Source organism: Dipodomys spectabilis, unplaced genomic scaffold (assembly GCF_019054845.1).
Source record: "Dipodomys spectabilis isolate Male_0828 unplaced genomic scaffold, ASM1905484v1 ptg000122l, whole genome shotgun sequence".
In the NCBI taxonomy this organism is placed as follows: domain Eukaryota; kingdom Metazoa; phylum Chordata; class Mammalia; order Rodentia; family Heteromyidae; genus Dipodomys; species Dipodomys spectabilis.
The window spans coordinates 1305027-1319344 of record NW_024870799.1 but is presented as its reverse complement, the minus strand read 5'-3'; the positions used below and the strand labels follow the sequence as shown (position 1 = coordinate 1319344).

The window sequence follows — 14318 nt, the reverse complement described above, 5'->3', positions numbered from 1 at the left end:
TATTTTATGTTGTGTCTTTATTAGATCCTGTATATCAGGCAGGATGGCCAGTTTTCTTCATGTCATTGTTTAGGAAGGGGGCAGTCTCAAACTCATGTTTATATCATTTTAACTGATATCCCTTTTGAAAAATCAGGTTAAATGGCAAATTGCAAGTAATTGCCCAAGGTTGCTCTGAGTATTTGAATACAGGGAAATGTGCTATTTGATAACAATTATTGAAAAATTATAACACAAGAAATATGAATTTTATGTATTTTCCCCAGGAAAGCATTATACTTGAATTTCCCCTACATCTACTTGCTGAAGAGCCACACCTGGCTCTTTTGTTTTATTTGTTTGTTTTTTTGTCGGCAGTGGCACTTAAACTCTGGGCCTATGCACTGTGCCCCAACTCTTCTGTTCAAGACAAGCAGCCCTACCACTTAAGCCACAGTGCCATTTCTGGTTTTCTATCAGTTTATTGGAGATAAGAGTCTCACAGACTTTCCTGCCCAGGCTGGTTTTGAACAGTGATGATCTCCAACTCCATAGTTGCTAAGATTATAGGCATGAGCCACTGGTGCTCTGCACCTAGCTACTTTTAATTGGGGAAGGGAAGGGATAGTGGGAGAACAACAAAGGAGTGGGTAACAATGTTCGACAATAAATGTTCTCATTTCCTTACTCATGTAACTGTAACTCCTCTATACAGCACCTTTACAATAAAAATAAAATTAACAAAAAAGAGAAAGCTTCTTGCTGATAGGCAATGATGACTCACACCAATAATCCTAGCTACTCAGGAGGCTGAGAAATGAGAATCATCGTTCAAATCCAGCCTGGGCAGGAAAGTTCCTGAGAACCTTATCTACAATAAACAACTCAGAAAACTGAAAGTTGGACTGTGGCTCAAGTGATAGAGTGCTAGCCTTGAGCTGAAGAGCTGAGGGACAGTGCCCAGGCCCAGAGTTCAAGCCCCACCATGAACAACAACAACAAAAAAAAGGTGTTGTCATCTTTCTTTTGCCCCATTAGACTCAAAGCCTGATCCTCATCTTTGCCTCCTGAGTAGCTGAGATTTCAGCCACCATGCCCAAAGCAAAGGAATAAAATGCATGGAAATAGACAACTGCAAACGTCCTTAAAGTTGCTGAAGCCTCTTGCATGGTGATTCATTCTCAAGATATCTTTTCTGTTTCCATGTCTGAAATGCTGTAATTTCTATAATGAATGCTGAGAGCCACTTAGAATCATAAGCTCTGCTCCTAAGTTCCTTGTCAAGTATAGGCCCAAGTCAACTCTTGTTCCCACAGGCAACAAATATGTTCCTCGGGCCATCATGGTGGACCTAGAGCCTGGCACCTTAGACTTAGTAGGATCAGAACCATAGAGTTTCAGACCAGACACTTCATATTTAGTACGTCAGCATGGTCCATAGAAGATGGCTAACAGGCACCCCTCCTTCGTAACATCCAGACACTCCAGTTCCCAGAGCTGAGCTGAGCCTTTATTCAACTAGATATCATCCTCACCTAACCCACCTATTTCAGTCCACGGGAGTCATGTCCCTGTCCACTCAATCAGCACAGATAAATACCAGTCTGCAAACAGCCTCTGAAGGGAATGAACAGTGAGCAGGGAATGCCTCCAACAAGGTTTCAGCGCTGCTGGCCCTTTCAAATACCTGGCAATAACAGGGAACCATTTCAGGACACCAGAAATCAAAGCACAGCTATGTGTGAGCAAGGTGCAGACAAGTGCCTGCAGCTTAGCTTCCCTCTGACCATTCTGTTCTCCTGTTCCTCCTGTGAAAGTAAGTACTTTTCCAGTATTGAGGCAGGCTCTGTTCATTTTTTTTGGTCGGTCGTGGGGCTTGAACTCTGGGCCTGAGCACTGTACCTCAGCTCTTCAGCTCAAGGCAAGCACTCTACCGCTTGAACCACAGCATCCCTTCTGGCTTTTTCTGTTTATGTGGTGTTGAGGAATCGATCCCAGGGCCTTGTGCATGTGAGGCAAGCACTCTACCACTAAGACCCCTTCCCATCACCAGGCTCTGTTCATTTTTAGAAGTACGTGGTTTGGGTTAAAATGTATCTTCCTCCACATTGTCTTTACTTTCTTTAGAACCTGGTTGATTTGTAGGGTCCCAGATACATTGAAAACATTTCCTGGGGGCTAGGAAGGTGGCTCAGCAGTACCGTGCTTGCCTTGCATGCATGAGGCCCTCGGTTCGATTCCTCAGCACCATATAATCAGGAAAAAAAGCCAGAAGTGGTGCTGTGGCTTAAGTGGTAGAGCACTAGCCTTGAGCTGAAGAGCTGAGGGACAGCGCCCAGGCCCAGAGTTCAGGCCCACGACTGGACCCCAAAAAAGAAAACATTTCCTTTATTTCACCAGTGTATCTAAAATAATAGCCAAAGTTGCTCAGAGGAGCCTATAGTCTTCACAATGCATATAGCAAAGTCATTATTCCTGGAGTATGTGTCTCATCATGTCTTTGTGTCTGATAGGCCAGAACAGAGCAGGCAATAACTGGGCCAAGGGCCACTACACAGAGGGAACCGAGCTGGTGGAGTCAGTGCTGGAAGTGGTGAGCAGAAAGGTGTGTCTGTCTCCAGGGTTTCTAGCTGGCCTACTCCCTGGGAGGTGGCACCAGGTCAGGCATGGGCACCCTGATTCTCAACAAGATCCGAGAGGAGTTCCCAGACAGCATCATGAACACCTTCAGTGTCATGCCCTTGCCCAAGATGTTGGACACTGGCACCTTAGACTCAGTGAGATTGGAACCATTTGGCCAGAGTTTCAGACCAGACAACTTCATATTTGATATGTCATCATAGTCCATGGGAGATGGCTAACGGGCACCCCACCTCCCTAACATCCAGACACTCTAGTTCCCAGTGCTGGGCTGAGCCTTTATCCACCTAACCCTATCATCCTCACCTAACCCTACAACACCATCTTGTCTGTCCACCAGTTGGTGGAAAATGCAGATGAAACGTTATGCATTGACAACAAGGCCCTGTATGACATCTGCTTTTGCACTCTGAAGCTGCCCATGCCCACCTATGGAGACCTGAACCACCTGGTGTTGGCTACCATGATCAAGGTCATCACCTGCCTGCGCTTCCCTGCCCAGCGGAATGCAGACCTGCGCAAGCTGGCTGTGAACACGGTGTCCTTGCCCTGCCTGCGCTTCTTCATGCCTGGCCTTGCACCCCTGACTAGCCGTGCCAGCCAGCAGTACAATGCTCTCTCAGTGCCCAAGCTCACCCAGCAGATGTTTACACCAAGAACACGATGGTCACCTGTGATCCCCGCCATGGCTTCTACCTGACAGCGGCTGCCATCTTCCGAGGCCGCATGTCCATGAAGGAGGTGGATGAGCAGATGCTCAACTTGCAGAACAAGAACAGCAGCTACTTTGCGGAATGGATCCCCAACAACGTGAAGACACTTGTGTGTGACATCCCCACACATGGCCTCACGATGTTGGCCACATTCATTGGCAACAACACGGCCATCCAGGAACCCTTCAAGCACACCTCAGAGCAGTTCAGTGCCATGTTGCAGCACAAGGCATTCTTGCACTGGTATACAGGTGAGGGCATGGATGAGATGGAGTTCACTGAGGTTGAAAGCAACATCAATGACCCGGTGTCCAAGTACCAGCAAATCAAAGATGCCACTGCTGATGAACAGGGGGAATTTGAAGAAGTCTTGTGGAAGAAGAGGTTTAAGACTTCCCATTGCTAGCAGTGCAACAGGAATGCCAGAGCCTGCCTACTGCTTCTCAAATAAATGGTGCTTTCCTGAGCTACTGTTGTCCTGCAGTGGGACCTTGCTATGTATCATCATGCTCAGCCTTCTCTGTCAGGAACTCACTGACAGTGAATGTAAAAATGCAGATTTCTTTTAAATATGATTGTTTTAAAACCCTATTTGTATAAATAAAGAAGTATACATTTTATACCCTGAGCCCTTATTCTTCTTTAGAATCCTTTTTATTCTTTCAGTGTATTTGAAATATAAATTTGGCCAGAAGGATTTAATCTTAGCAATATAGGACTGGTGCTCAAGAGGAGTATTAAATTCATGGTTTTTCTGCTATTTTGAAGAGGAGGATGACAAGTGCCAATGTTGTTGTTTTCCCCCTGGCCCAGTTTTATAGTTTTCAATCTCTCAAAAGCATGCAAGTAGCAAAAAAGCAGTTTGAAGAGAAAGAAAACTAGATCCAGATGCTACTTCTCCTTCAGACAACCACAGGTTCTTGTCTCATGTCCCATCAGAGGGATTTCAGTCACATTCCCCAGAAACAGTATCAGGAACACTGATCCCTGTGTTTAGAGTTCAGTTGGCAATGAAGCAGCACTCACAGGATGAGTGCAAGTTCCTGGTTGCCAGGGTAGTTTCTCAAGGTGTCTGGCAGCTTTAAGTACAGAAGTGATTCTAGCTGTTTGAGGGAGTGAGAGGCTGAGAAGCTGACCAATCCCATAGTGTATCAAGAACTGCTTGACACAGTACTTCCAAGTCAAACAGAGGAGGGGAGACATGGCCTCTCCCAATGACCCATTCTCATGTTCATTTTTCCAGCAGTCAAAGCTGTCTGAGGCCCACAGGGTGTTGTAAGGATATAAGGGTGGATGGATCTAGCCTGTTGGGTATGTTTACTTTACATGAGTGAAACAGAAATCTCAATTGCTTAGAACCTACAATGGCCAGGAAGAGGGTGAACACTTCTGTTTTCACTGGAGGCCAAATCAATCACTGGTTCTTTTTGCCAGAATCTTTCACTCTTCTTTCAGTGAGGCTCCAGGCAGGTTGTCTGTGCCAAGCATTCCTCCATGGCCACCAATAACCTGTAAGAGTACCTTTTTCTACAGAAACAGGGCTATGGGAATACTGCAACTTATAGAAAGCTCTAAGGAAAAGGTACTTCTGGGTGAGGTGCAAGTACCTTGTTGCTAGTAAAGTTGGGAGATGGTAAGTTCCGTAAGTTTTCCTCTACCAGCCCTGAGGTTGGGGTAGGGTGGGGAGGGGTGGGATAGAGATCTTTAAGCCAAGCTGGTCTCACTCATTAGACAGTAAACTGTCCCAGAGAGTGATCTGTGACTAGAAGCAGGTTATTTTGTGTCCTTGCCCCAGGGAGATCAAAGTGCAAATAGCTTCCATTGTGGGAGTCCTAGGGAGTAAGTGTTGATACCCCTGGGTCTCTTGTCCTAGAACTTACCAGGTTGGATGAACCCAAATCTTCTAAGGCTGCTGGGTCAGAACTGAAGGCAGGCCTGGCCAAGGCACTCTCATTCCTCAGTGGGTTAAGGATTGAGGCCAAGCTGTGATGGAGGCACCACCCATCCTATCTACCAGTGTTTGACTAAGAACATTTTTGTTTTCTCTTAAGTACCCATTTATGAGTCTTTTCATGAGTCTTTTCTGGTGGCTTTGGCTTATTTCTTTACACTTTTGAAGAAGTAGTTCTTGGTTCATAATTAATGACTCATGCCTCACTCCTTAGAAAACTCCTGTTGATAATTTTACCAGTAGACCACCATGTATTTCTCAGGCATGACTTTTGTTTTCTCCTAGCCAGAGCTCTGCATTCATTGCCACACAAGCTAATGTGGAGGTGATTCCTATAGATCGGTGAATTTTTGTCCAATTGCTAAGTGCAGCATCTCCCTTATTCTCATGTACCTTAGTAATTGTATCAAATACTTAATAGAGTTCTTGACAAGTTTGATAAACAAAGTTCAGAGGTGAAGATGCAGCTCAGTAGTAGAGTACATCCCTGGCATGCACATGACTCTCAGTTCAGTCCCCAGCACCAAAAGGAGGAAAGGCAACAAATGTTAGGCTCAGGAGAGGATACATTAGTACTCATAGAACAGCAGCACCTAGATTGGCAATGAGGAGTTGTGAAACGAGGGAACATTGGTAGAATATTTGTAGGGGGAAAGAAGAGAGCCCCTTGATGTGTGTACCCTTTTAGAAAGCAGAGGTAAAAACAGGGAATAAACCTCTGGTAGTCAGCCTAGGCCATGGAAGGAAGAAGCCATGACATGTATGTTACTCTATTGGGACCAGAGTGTAAAGTGGCACCATCATACCAGGCCATGGCCCAACAAGAACAGGTTTGTCAGAAACACATTCTTGCATTGGAGAGATGTCTTTTGACCACTTTGGCCATGTTAATATTTCCTTATGCTGTTTCTTTTTCCTTCTAACTTGTCATACCTATAGTAGATCCTGTCTAGGAGACCCATTCTCTCTAATCTTATTCTCTAAGTCTCCCAGTTTATAGCTCCATATATCCTAGACCAAAAAAGTAGGGGGTAGATACTCTGTCAGACATAGATTGAAACTGAAAGCTATTTTTGAAGTAGACTTTGACAAGGTTCAGGTATTGACAGTCTTGTGTTGATATGTGCTGTGATTGCAACCAGCTTCTGGTCTAATTCTGAGATGACAGTGGGAGAGAAATGGTGATAGGACATCATGGACCACTATGGATTCAAAACCTTCGCAGGTACATCTCCATTCACGGATGTGCTATCAGCCAACATACAGATGTCTGTTAAAGGGATGATGGCCGGGAAAAGGAAATTTATTGGCCACAGATGAGACCAGCCTTTTGAGAAGTGGTTGCCTTTCAGTGTGAGGCAAATAATGCCTACCTATACAGAGATATTTTTCAGGAAGCAAGATGATTCACTCACATCTTCTTATCCACAAAATAATCTGAGAATAACTCTGGAAGACCAGAGGTGAGAGTCATGTGCTTTGTGTTTCTACACGACTGCTTTGCTTCATGGCTCTTTATGCTCTTCTGAAACCTCCTTCTGAGCTGGCCCACAATGTGCCCAGGAGGCAGGAATCAAAGGGGACTTGGAAGCTTGGCTGCTGATCACTCTGGCCACACTGACTTGGGGCTGTAGGCATGTGCTGCGAATCTGCTCCATTCTAATGGTATGGGCTCCAGTGGGAGCTTTGGTTCTTACCAGGAGAATGTAACAGTGCCTCTGTTTTTGAGCCATCTCCCAGGTCAGGATGTCTTTATCTGCAGAGGCTGGAGCTTTGCCATATCTCTCATCATGACAGGTTTTTTTCTTTCGACTTTTTCTTCTTCCTTTCTTTCTTTCTTTCTTTCTTTCTTTCTTTCTTTCTTTCTTTCTTTCTTTCTTTCTTTCTTTCTTTCTTTCTTTCTTTCTTTCTTTCTTTCTTTCTTTCTTTCTTTCTTTCTTTCTTTCTTTCTCTCTCTCTCTTTCTCTCTTTCCTTTTTCCCTTTCTTTCTTTCTTTCTTTTACTTTTTTTTCCTTTATTTTGTCGGTCATGGGACTTGAACTTTAGGCCTAGGGGCTGTCTCTCTGTTCTTCAGCTCAAGTCTAGCTCTCTATCACTTGAGCCACAGTGCCACTTCCAGTTTTCTGGTGGTTTCTTGGAGATAAGTGTCTCAAGGCCTTTCCTGCCCAAGCTGGTTTTTTACTGGCATACTATATCTCTGCCTCCTGAGTAGCTAGGTTTACAGTCAAGGGCCACTGGTGCCCAGTTTGACAGGTTAATTATTTGCTAAACATAACAATGGCCACATTCTGTCCTGGGAGAAGTTTCCCCATCATCCTACAACACTGATGGTCTTAGTGTTGTGGCAGAGCACACAGCAAGGGGGCTTTCTATGCAATACCTGAAAAGGCAGCTTGCAAAGGCCAAGGAGATTGTTGTTGGAGAGATTGTTGTTCAAAAGCCCCTAGTGCTAGGAAGACTCTAGAAATGCATACATCTCAACTTGCACTGGGCATTTCCAAATTTTAAGTTCTAGTGTTGTTTCTTTTCCTTTGTACACAGCTTGAGTAGGTTGTTCTAGACAAGGAAAGCTACCTACAGAAGGTCTGTGTGCTAGCTACACTCATACAGAACTAGTTCAGGGCTTGATTTTTGGTACATTTTTAGACTGCAATCTGTTCACTGGTGAGGTTTTTTAATGTTTCCAAGATCATTTTAAATGATTTTGTGCCCTCTCACCATATCACTTAGGTTTCTATCCTAAGCTAAATCAGCAACAACAATAACAAAAACAACAACAAACAGACTGGACTCACTTGTAAAGTAGTTAAAAGTGCCACCTGCTGTTCAAACTGCAGAAATACCCATTTCTTGTAACCTTCAGAGAAACAAAGGCTTTCTTCTTCTTCTTCTTCTTCTTCTTCTTCTTCTTCTTCTTCTTCTTCTTCTTCTTCTTCTTCTTCTTCTTCTTCTTCTTCTTCTTCTTCTTCTTCTTCTTCTTCTTCTTCTTCTTCTTCTTCTTCTCCTTCTTCTCCTTCTTCTCCTTCTTCTCCTTCTTCTCCTTCTTCTCCTTCTTCTCCTTCTTCTCATTCTTCTTCTTATTATTATTATTGTGAAAATACCGTACAGATGGGTCTTTCTTTTCCTATGATATTCCTCTTGTTTCATAGTTACAGTGTATTTTGTCCCCAGCACATATGTCTCTCCTTCCAGAAAATAAGCAATGTACAGACTGTTTATTGCTGTTCTATGCAAAGCAAAGCACATCAGTCTGGGCATGAGTTTTCTGTAGTCTAGTTTGTCGACTAGTAAAATGCTTATAGTAGTCTGTACCCAAATTCCTTAAACTTTTTGAGGCAAAGATCTTCATTGTCGTAAATATTCAGAATGGAAGAGAGAATGGAGATCAACTAACATGTTACATCGTCAATTGTCCAGGGCTGCTATTTCCACTATTGGACTTGATGATACCCAGTTTGCAGATTCATTGTCATGAAATGGCCCTTACATCATTGATAAAACTGAGTATCTTGGGTTCCTTTTATAGCATTGGACTTTTGATGTCTGTATACTATGTGTCTGAAGGACCCAAGAGCAAGCTTATCTCCACAGAAGTGAGGTCTCCTCTCATGATAGAGTGAGATAATGTGGGGACTTTCCAAAGGAAGAGGCTATTACTCAGCACTCCTATCTTACAGGATTTGGAGAGAGAACAAAACAAACGCATAAACTGGCCCTAGAACTTGATCTCTTCCTACTCATTCCTTTCTTCTTCAGATAATAAAGCTGAGTAAGCTGAGGAAGGAAGCACACTACCTCCTAATTCAAATTTTGTTGCCTGGTTTCCCCAGACAATTCCTACACCATTCCATGAGTGTTTGACCTAACATCTGATCTTGTCAAGTGTCTTCTCAGAAGGAATTCTATTGAATAATAATGTCTTCAAAAACTAACTTTGTGGAAAATCTTTCCTTCCCTTCCATATCTAAGACAGCCTTTAACTCAGTTCACAGATGATCCAATGGGAACAAATACAAATTGTGTATGCTGCATTGTACACCTCTTAATGTTTATGGGCTTTCATTTTAAGTTTTAAAGGATAAGTATAAAAACCAGGAGCCTGCTGGTTCATGCCTGTAATCCTAGCTACTCAGGGGGCTGAAATCTGAGGATTGCAGTTTGAAGCCAGCTGAGACAAGAAAGTCCATGAGACTCTTATCTCCAATAAACTACTAAGAAAAAGCTGGAAGTGGTGTTGGGATTTAGTTTGTAGAACACTAGCCTTGAGCACAAAGAGGCTCAAAGACAGTGCACAGGCCCTCTGTTCAAGCCTCATGGCTAGCAAACACAACCACATGTATACTTACTTAACAAAACTGTACACATTTCCTCTTTAGGTCCATCATGATCTCTTACCACTAGCCACACTGCCGCTGGATTTTTGTAGTACATGATCGTACAGCTTTGTGGACCGGAGAGGTCTCTCCTGACAGGTCATTTCTACAAAGATTTGGTGGGTGGCTGTGTTTTAACAAACTGAGTTTCTGTTCAACTCATGTTTACAAATGAGTTTACACATCATCATTGCACCCTTCCTCTGAGCAGGGCTGCTGGTGAATTTAGCATGGACCTCTGAAATAGAGACATAATTTCATTTGACATTATTACCATTCTAGGCAAAAATTGAAATTCCAGTTATAAAACAATATATCAATCCTATTGAAATCCTGGTATTGATTTTCCTCAAAGACTTTGAAACCAGAATTTTTTTTTAATCTTGAAAATGTAGTACAGAGGGGTTACAATTACATGAGCAAGGTAATGAGTACATTTCTTTTTGGGGGGTTGGGGAGTCCGGTCGTGGGCCTGAGCTCTGGGCCTGGTCACTGTCCCTCAGCTCTTCACCTCAAGGCTAGCGCTCAACCTCTTGAGCCACAGCACCACTTCCAGCTTTTTATTTCTGCTTCTGTGGTGCTGAGGAATCAAACCCAGGGCCTCATGCATGCAAGGCAAGCACTGTACCACTGAGCCACCTTCCCAGCCCAAATGAGTACATTTCTTATCAAGCATTGTTCCCTCCTCCTTTGTTTCCCCTTACCATCCCTTCCCATCTCCCTCCCCATACCACACCAGAGTTGTAAAGTTCATTTTTTGACATAACATCTTGTACGTCTCATTGTTGCAATGGGTCCACCTGTATCCCTGTTTAAACAATTTGTTTTTTCCCTTCCCCTCCACAAATTATAGCAACATCAAATACAGTGAAAACAGGGTTTATACTGAGGAGAAGGGACATAAAAAACCACAAAGCAATCATCTTATAAATATGTTTAAAACAATAGCAAGAAAGAAAAGAAATGTGAGTCCTTATCTTGGGGTTCATTTCACCTAACATCAACTCCTCTGAACATTTCTGCTTGTCTCAGACATACATTAGTCATTGCAAATAAGGGAAACCATGGGACCTGTGTTTCTTTGGGCTTGAGATGAGAATTTTTTATATATGTACAAATATATCATGGGAGAAGCATGGAATCGTGGACAGTTTTTGATTCTTATGTGTTCATGTACCACAGCTTTATCATTAAACTCCATTGTGAGCTTTCGAATAATGCCTTGGGCCATCTCATTTAGAAACCTTAGATATTAGTGCAGCTTGTTCTTTTAAAGGATCAATTCTTGCATAATGCAAAACATTACTTACCTTGGAGGCAATTGGCAAGGCTGAGATGAGGTCGGCCTCACCTAACAGACTACACCTCACACCAATTGCTGGAATCTGCATCTGCAAGCCCTGTTCTCCTGTGTTCCTTACAAACCTCCCAACCTCCCTCCTTACAATATAATCTAGCTGGAAGCATTGACTCACACTTGTAATTCTAGCTACTCAAAAGTCTGAGATACATCCAGAGGATTTGTGTTAAGACCAGATCAATTAGAAAAGTCTGTTAAAATTGAGCCTCCAATGATTAGTACAAACAGAACTGAAAGTGTGATTCAAGTAGCCAAGTGCCAGCCAACTAAGCAGAAGACCCTGAGTTCAACTGCAGGACTTGCAGAGGGAGGGGGGGGGGGAGGAAGGGGGGAGGGGAGATGCAGCACTATATTCCATCTGATAGTATTCAGAGGATGAGGAACTAGTAGGAAGTGCTTCAATAGCTGTTGTCAGTCAAGCCCTGGCTTAGAACTCTGTATATGAAAAGTTGTAGTTATTGTTCAATGGTCAGGCTCAAACTACCTATAAAGAATAACTTTATATGTATATAGGTATAAGTTTATGCTTTGATCTACTGTGTGAAATCAGAACAAGAAACTACCTCTGAAAACAGAATCAGCTGTATGGTAGGGAGGAAGAAGCAGATTCCCTATATAGTATAGCATCAACCTCCCTGGAACTACAAAGCCTATAAAACAAATTCCAGCACAGCATTGGCTGTGTTTTATGGCAAGTTCTTGTCCCCTGCAAAGGCCACCCTCTCCCATGTCTGCTTTGCTCTCCAATTTCCTGTGGCAGTAGCATCCACCAACACATAATGGGATACAGGCATTGAGATGCTTGCTGATCTTTCTTTCCAACCTTATGTCTTAAATTAGCTTATCTCCATGTCCATAAGTTAATTTAGTCCAGTTTATAAGACCTTAGAAAATACGTGTTTCCAATTCAATGTGTAAAGTCTCCTTGCAGGGGCAGGTTATATCCCTTGGTCAATAACCCTTCAGTCAGTACCAGACAATCTTAGTGCCAAGTTCACTCTGAATTTTCCTTTTTCTTGGATACAAGAACTCCCTAAAAAAAAAAAAAGAACTCCCTAAAATCAGTATGATCTTTGGGTCTTCAAAGAGAAAAAGTTGGAAATGCTATATGCAATAGTCAGAGTGGCCAAGAGCCACTGTAAATATGAAAGCCGTTCTGGCTATGTCACCTACAATCGGTGGCAGCAGCCACAACTGTGTAATATCCAGGCTGTAGGTAAGCCTTTACAACCTGCAGCAGGTAGATCCACAGTCTACCTTTTCTGGGAGGAGGCTTTTTAAGAAATCTGTTTTTATGATTTGCACAGTTTCTCCTTGGCAACTTCCAATCTAGAATATATTTTTGTCATCTGCTCACATATGCAATGTTTTTACTTGTTCCCTGTGTATTCTTTTTAACTTTAGAAACTTAGTGAATACTTTCATCCAGTCTAAGAAGCCTAATTTTGTAGCAGTAAAGGGCCCAGCCATTGGACTAGAAGCATCCATATTGTCTCTTTGTGATGTGGTTTGGACCAAGGAAAAGGCTTGGTTCCAAACACTCTGTACCTCCGTAGGACAGGATTCAGATGGCTGCTCTACTGGTATCTTTCCCAAGGATATAGGAGGCACATCTGTGAGTACCTTGGTTAAAAACTTATTTTAGACAATGTCCTAAGAACCTGTGCTTTGGGTGTTGTTCCACTCAGGGTATCTTGTGTGTTCTCTGGGGACATTTCATCAAACCTACTTGGTTCATGTAGGCCTTTCCTCCCATGAGGAGCCTCCAGATTTACCTAAATCACACTGATACTCAGTTTTCAATCAAGAATTTTCTTTTACTTCACTTTAAAAGCTGCCCTTTTAAAGTGGCAGTGGGAGACCATGCACTAGTTGCTCACACACACCTGTAATACTAGCCTTTTGGGAGGCTGATACCAGAATTGCAGTTTGAAGCCAGTGTAGGCAGAGAAACCCAAGAGATTCTTATTGCAATTAGCCTGGAAAAAGCCACTAGGGATCAGTGGCTGGAATGGTAGAGTGCCAGCTTTGAACAAAAAGAGCCAGGTTAAGAGCCAAAGGCCCTGAGTTCAATCCTATTATACACAATGTCCCCCACACCCATACCCACACACCTTCCCCAACAAACACACAAGAGCAATTAGGGAGCAAACTTGCACAAATAAAAGAAGCGGGGAGAGGGGTTCAGTATAATTTTGTGGTTCATTTTTTTCACTATTTAAATTGGTCCATTCATGATGAGAGATTGTGTTTGTGTTTTCTCAATTACATATACCTTGTTCCTTAGTTCTAGAGACAGACTGAGAGTGTTGGCAGAGAGGTGAATGCACAGAGATTGAATTCTGTTGAAGGGAGGGACTGGATGTCAGATTGGATAGGGGACAAGTGCAACTCCTCCAGCTCCACCACTGAGTGTCCCATAGTTTGACCTGGCCAATTGGCATGATGCTGTCTTTGTACCCATCAGTGTGGGGAGTGCAGGAAGACCATTGTGTCATGGAAAATGACTGTAGCTGAGGGAATTGCGGAAGGAACTGACAGCCCACAGCTGAAATAACAGGATCTCCCTTTGGGGTTCACAGCTAAGTTTACCTCCTCATGTAGAAATATCCAGTATCCAAGGGTATCACTTCCTTGGGGAGCCTACAATGAGGGGAGATAGTACAATTTCAGGCAATCTTGGGAGCAATTAGAGTACAGTGAAAAAGAAAATGCATGACTCCTCTCTGAAATTCCAGAGGGTAAGAGTAACTGAGGAGAGCAAGCTGTCAGTCACTGCTGAGTTGGTAGGGTTGAGAAGGAAGGCACATTGGAGCTGGAAGTCACATGTGTAATCCTAACTATTTAAGATGCTGAGATTTGGATGATCATTATTCAGGGCCAGCCCAGGCCAAAAACTGGGTGACTTCTCCTCTTAAGCTAGCAATGAATATCAACTTCACTACAACAGGAAGCTTAAAATAGGTGAGTCCAGGCCCAGGCATGTACCTGGATAGGAAGCAAGACCATAACTAAAAAATGACCAGCACAAAATAGGCATATAGCTCACCTACCTAGCAAGTACAGTACTCTGAGTTCTAACACGAGTACCATGAACAAGGATAAGCATGGTGACCTCGGTGCCCCAGTGTGATTCACTGAGATGGCTGCAGCATCTGTTGCTCTGTAGACTCCTGCCAAAGAGGAACAGTCCGTCGACATCCCTCAATCTATGTCTACCAAGACAGCAAATGCTGAGCAGAACCCCTCACAATGGCCAAGGATGGAGGTTTGGTTGGAACTTTGGCCCCTCAAAGGGGAGG

General features: G+C 43.3%; 1 pseudogene; it reads left to right on the top strand.

The window, feature by feature from the left end:
* The window catches only part of LOC122115622, a 75853-nt pseudogene extending 71140 nt beyond the window's left edge, over nt 1-4713 (top strand).
* Nucleotides 4714-14318: the final 9605 nt, after the last annotated feature.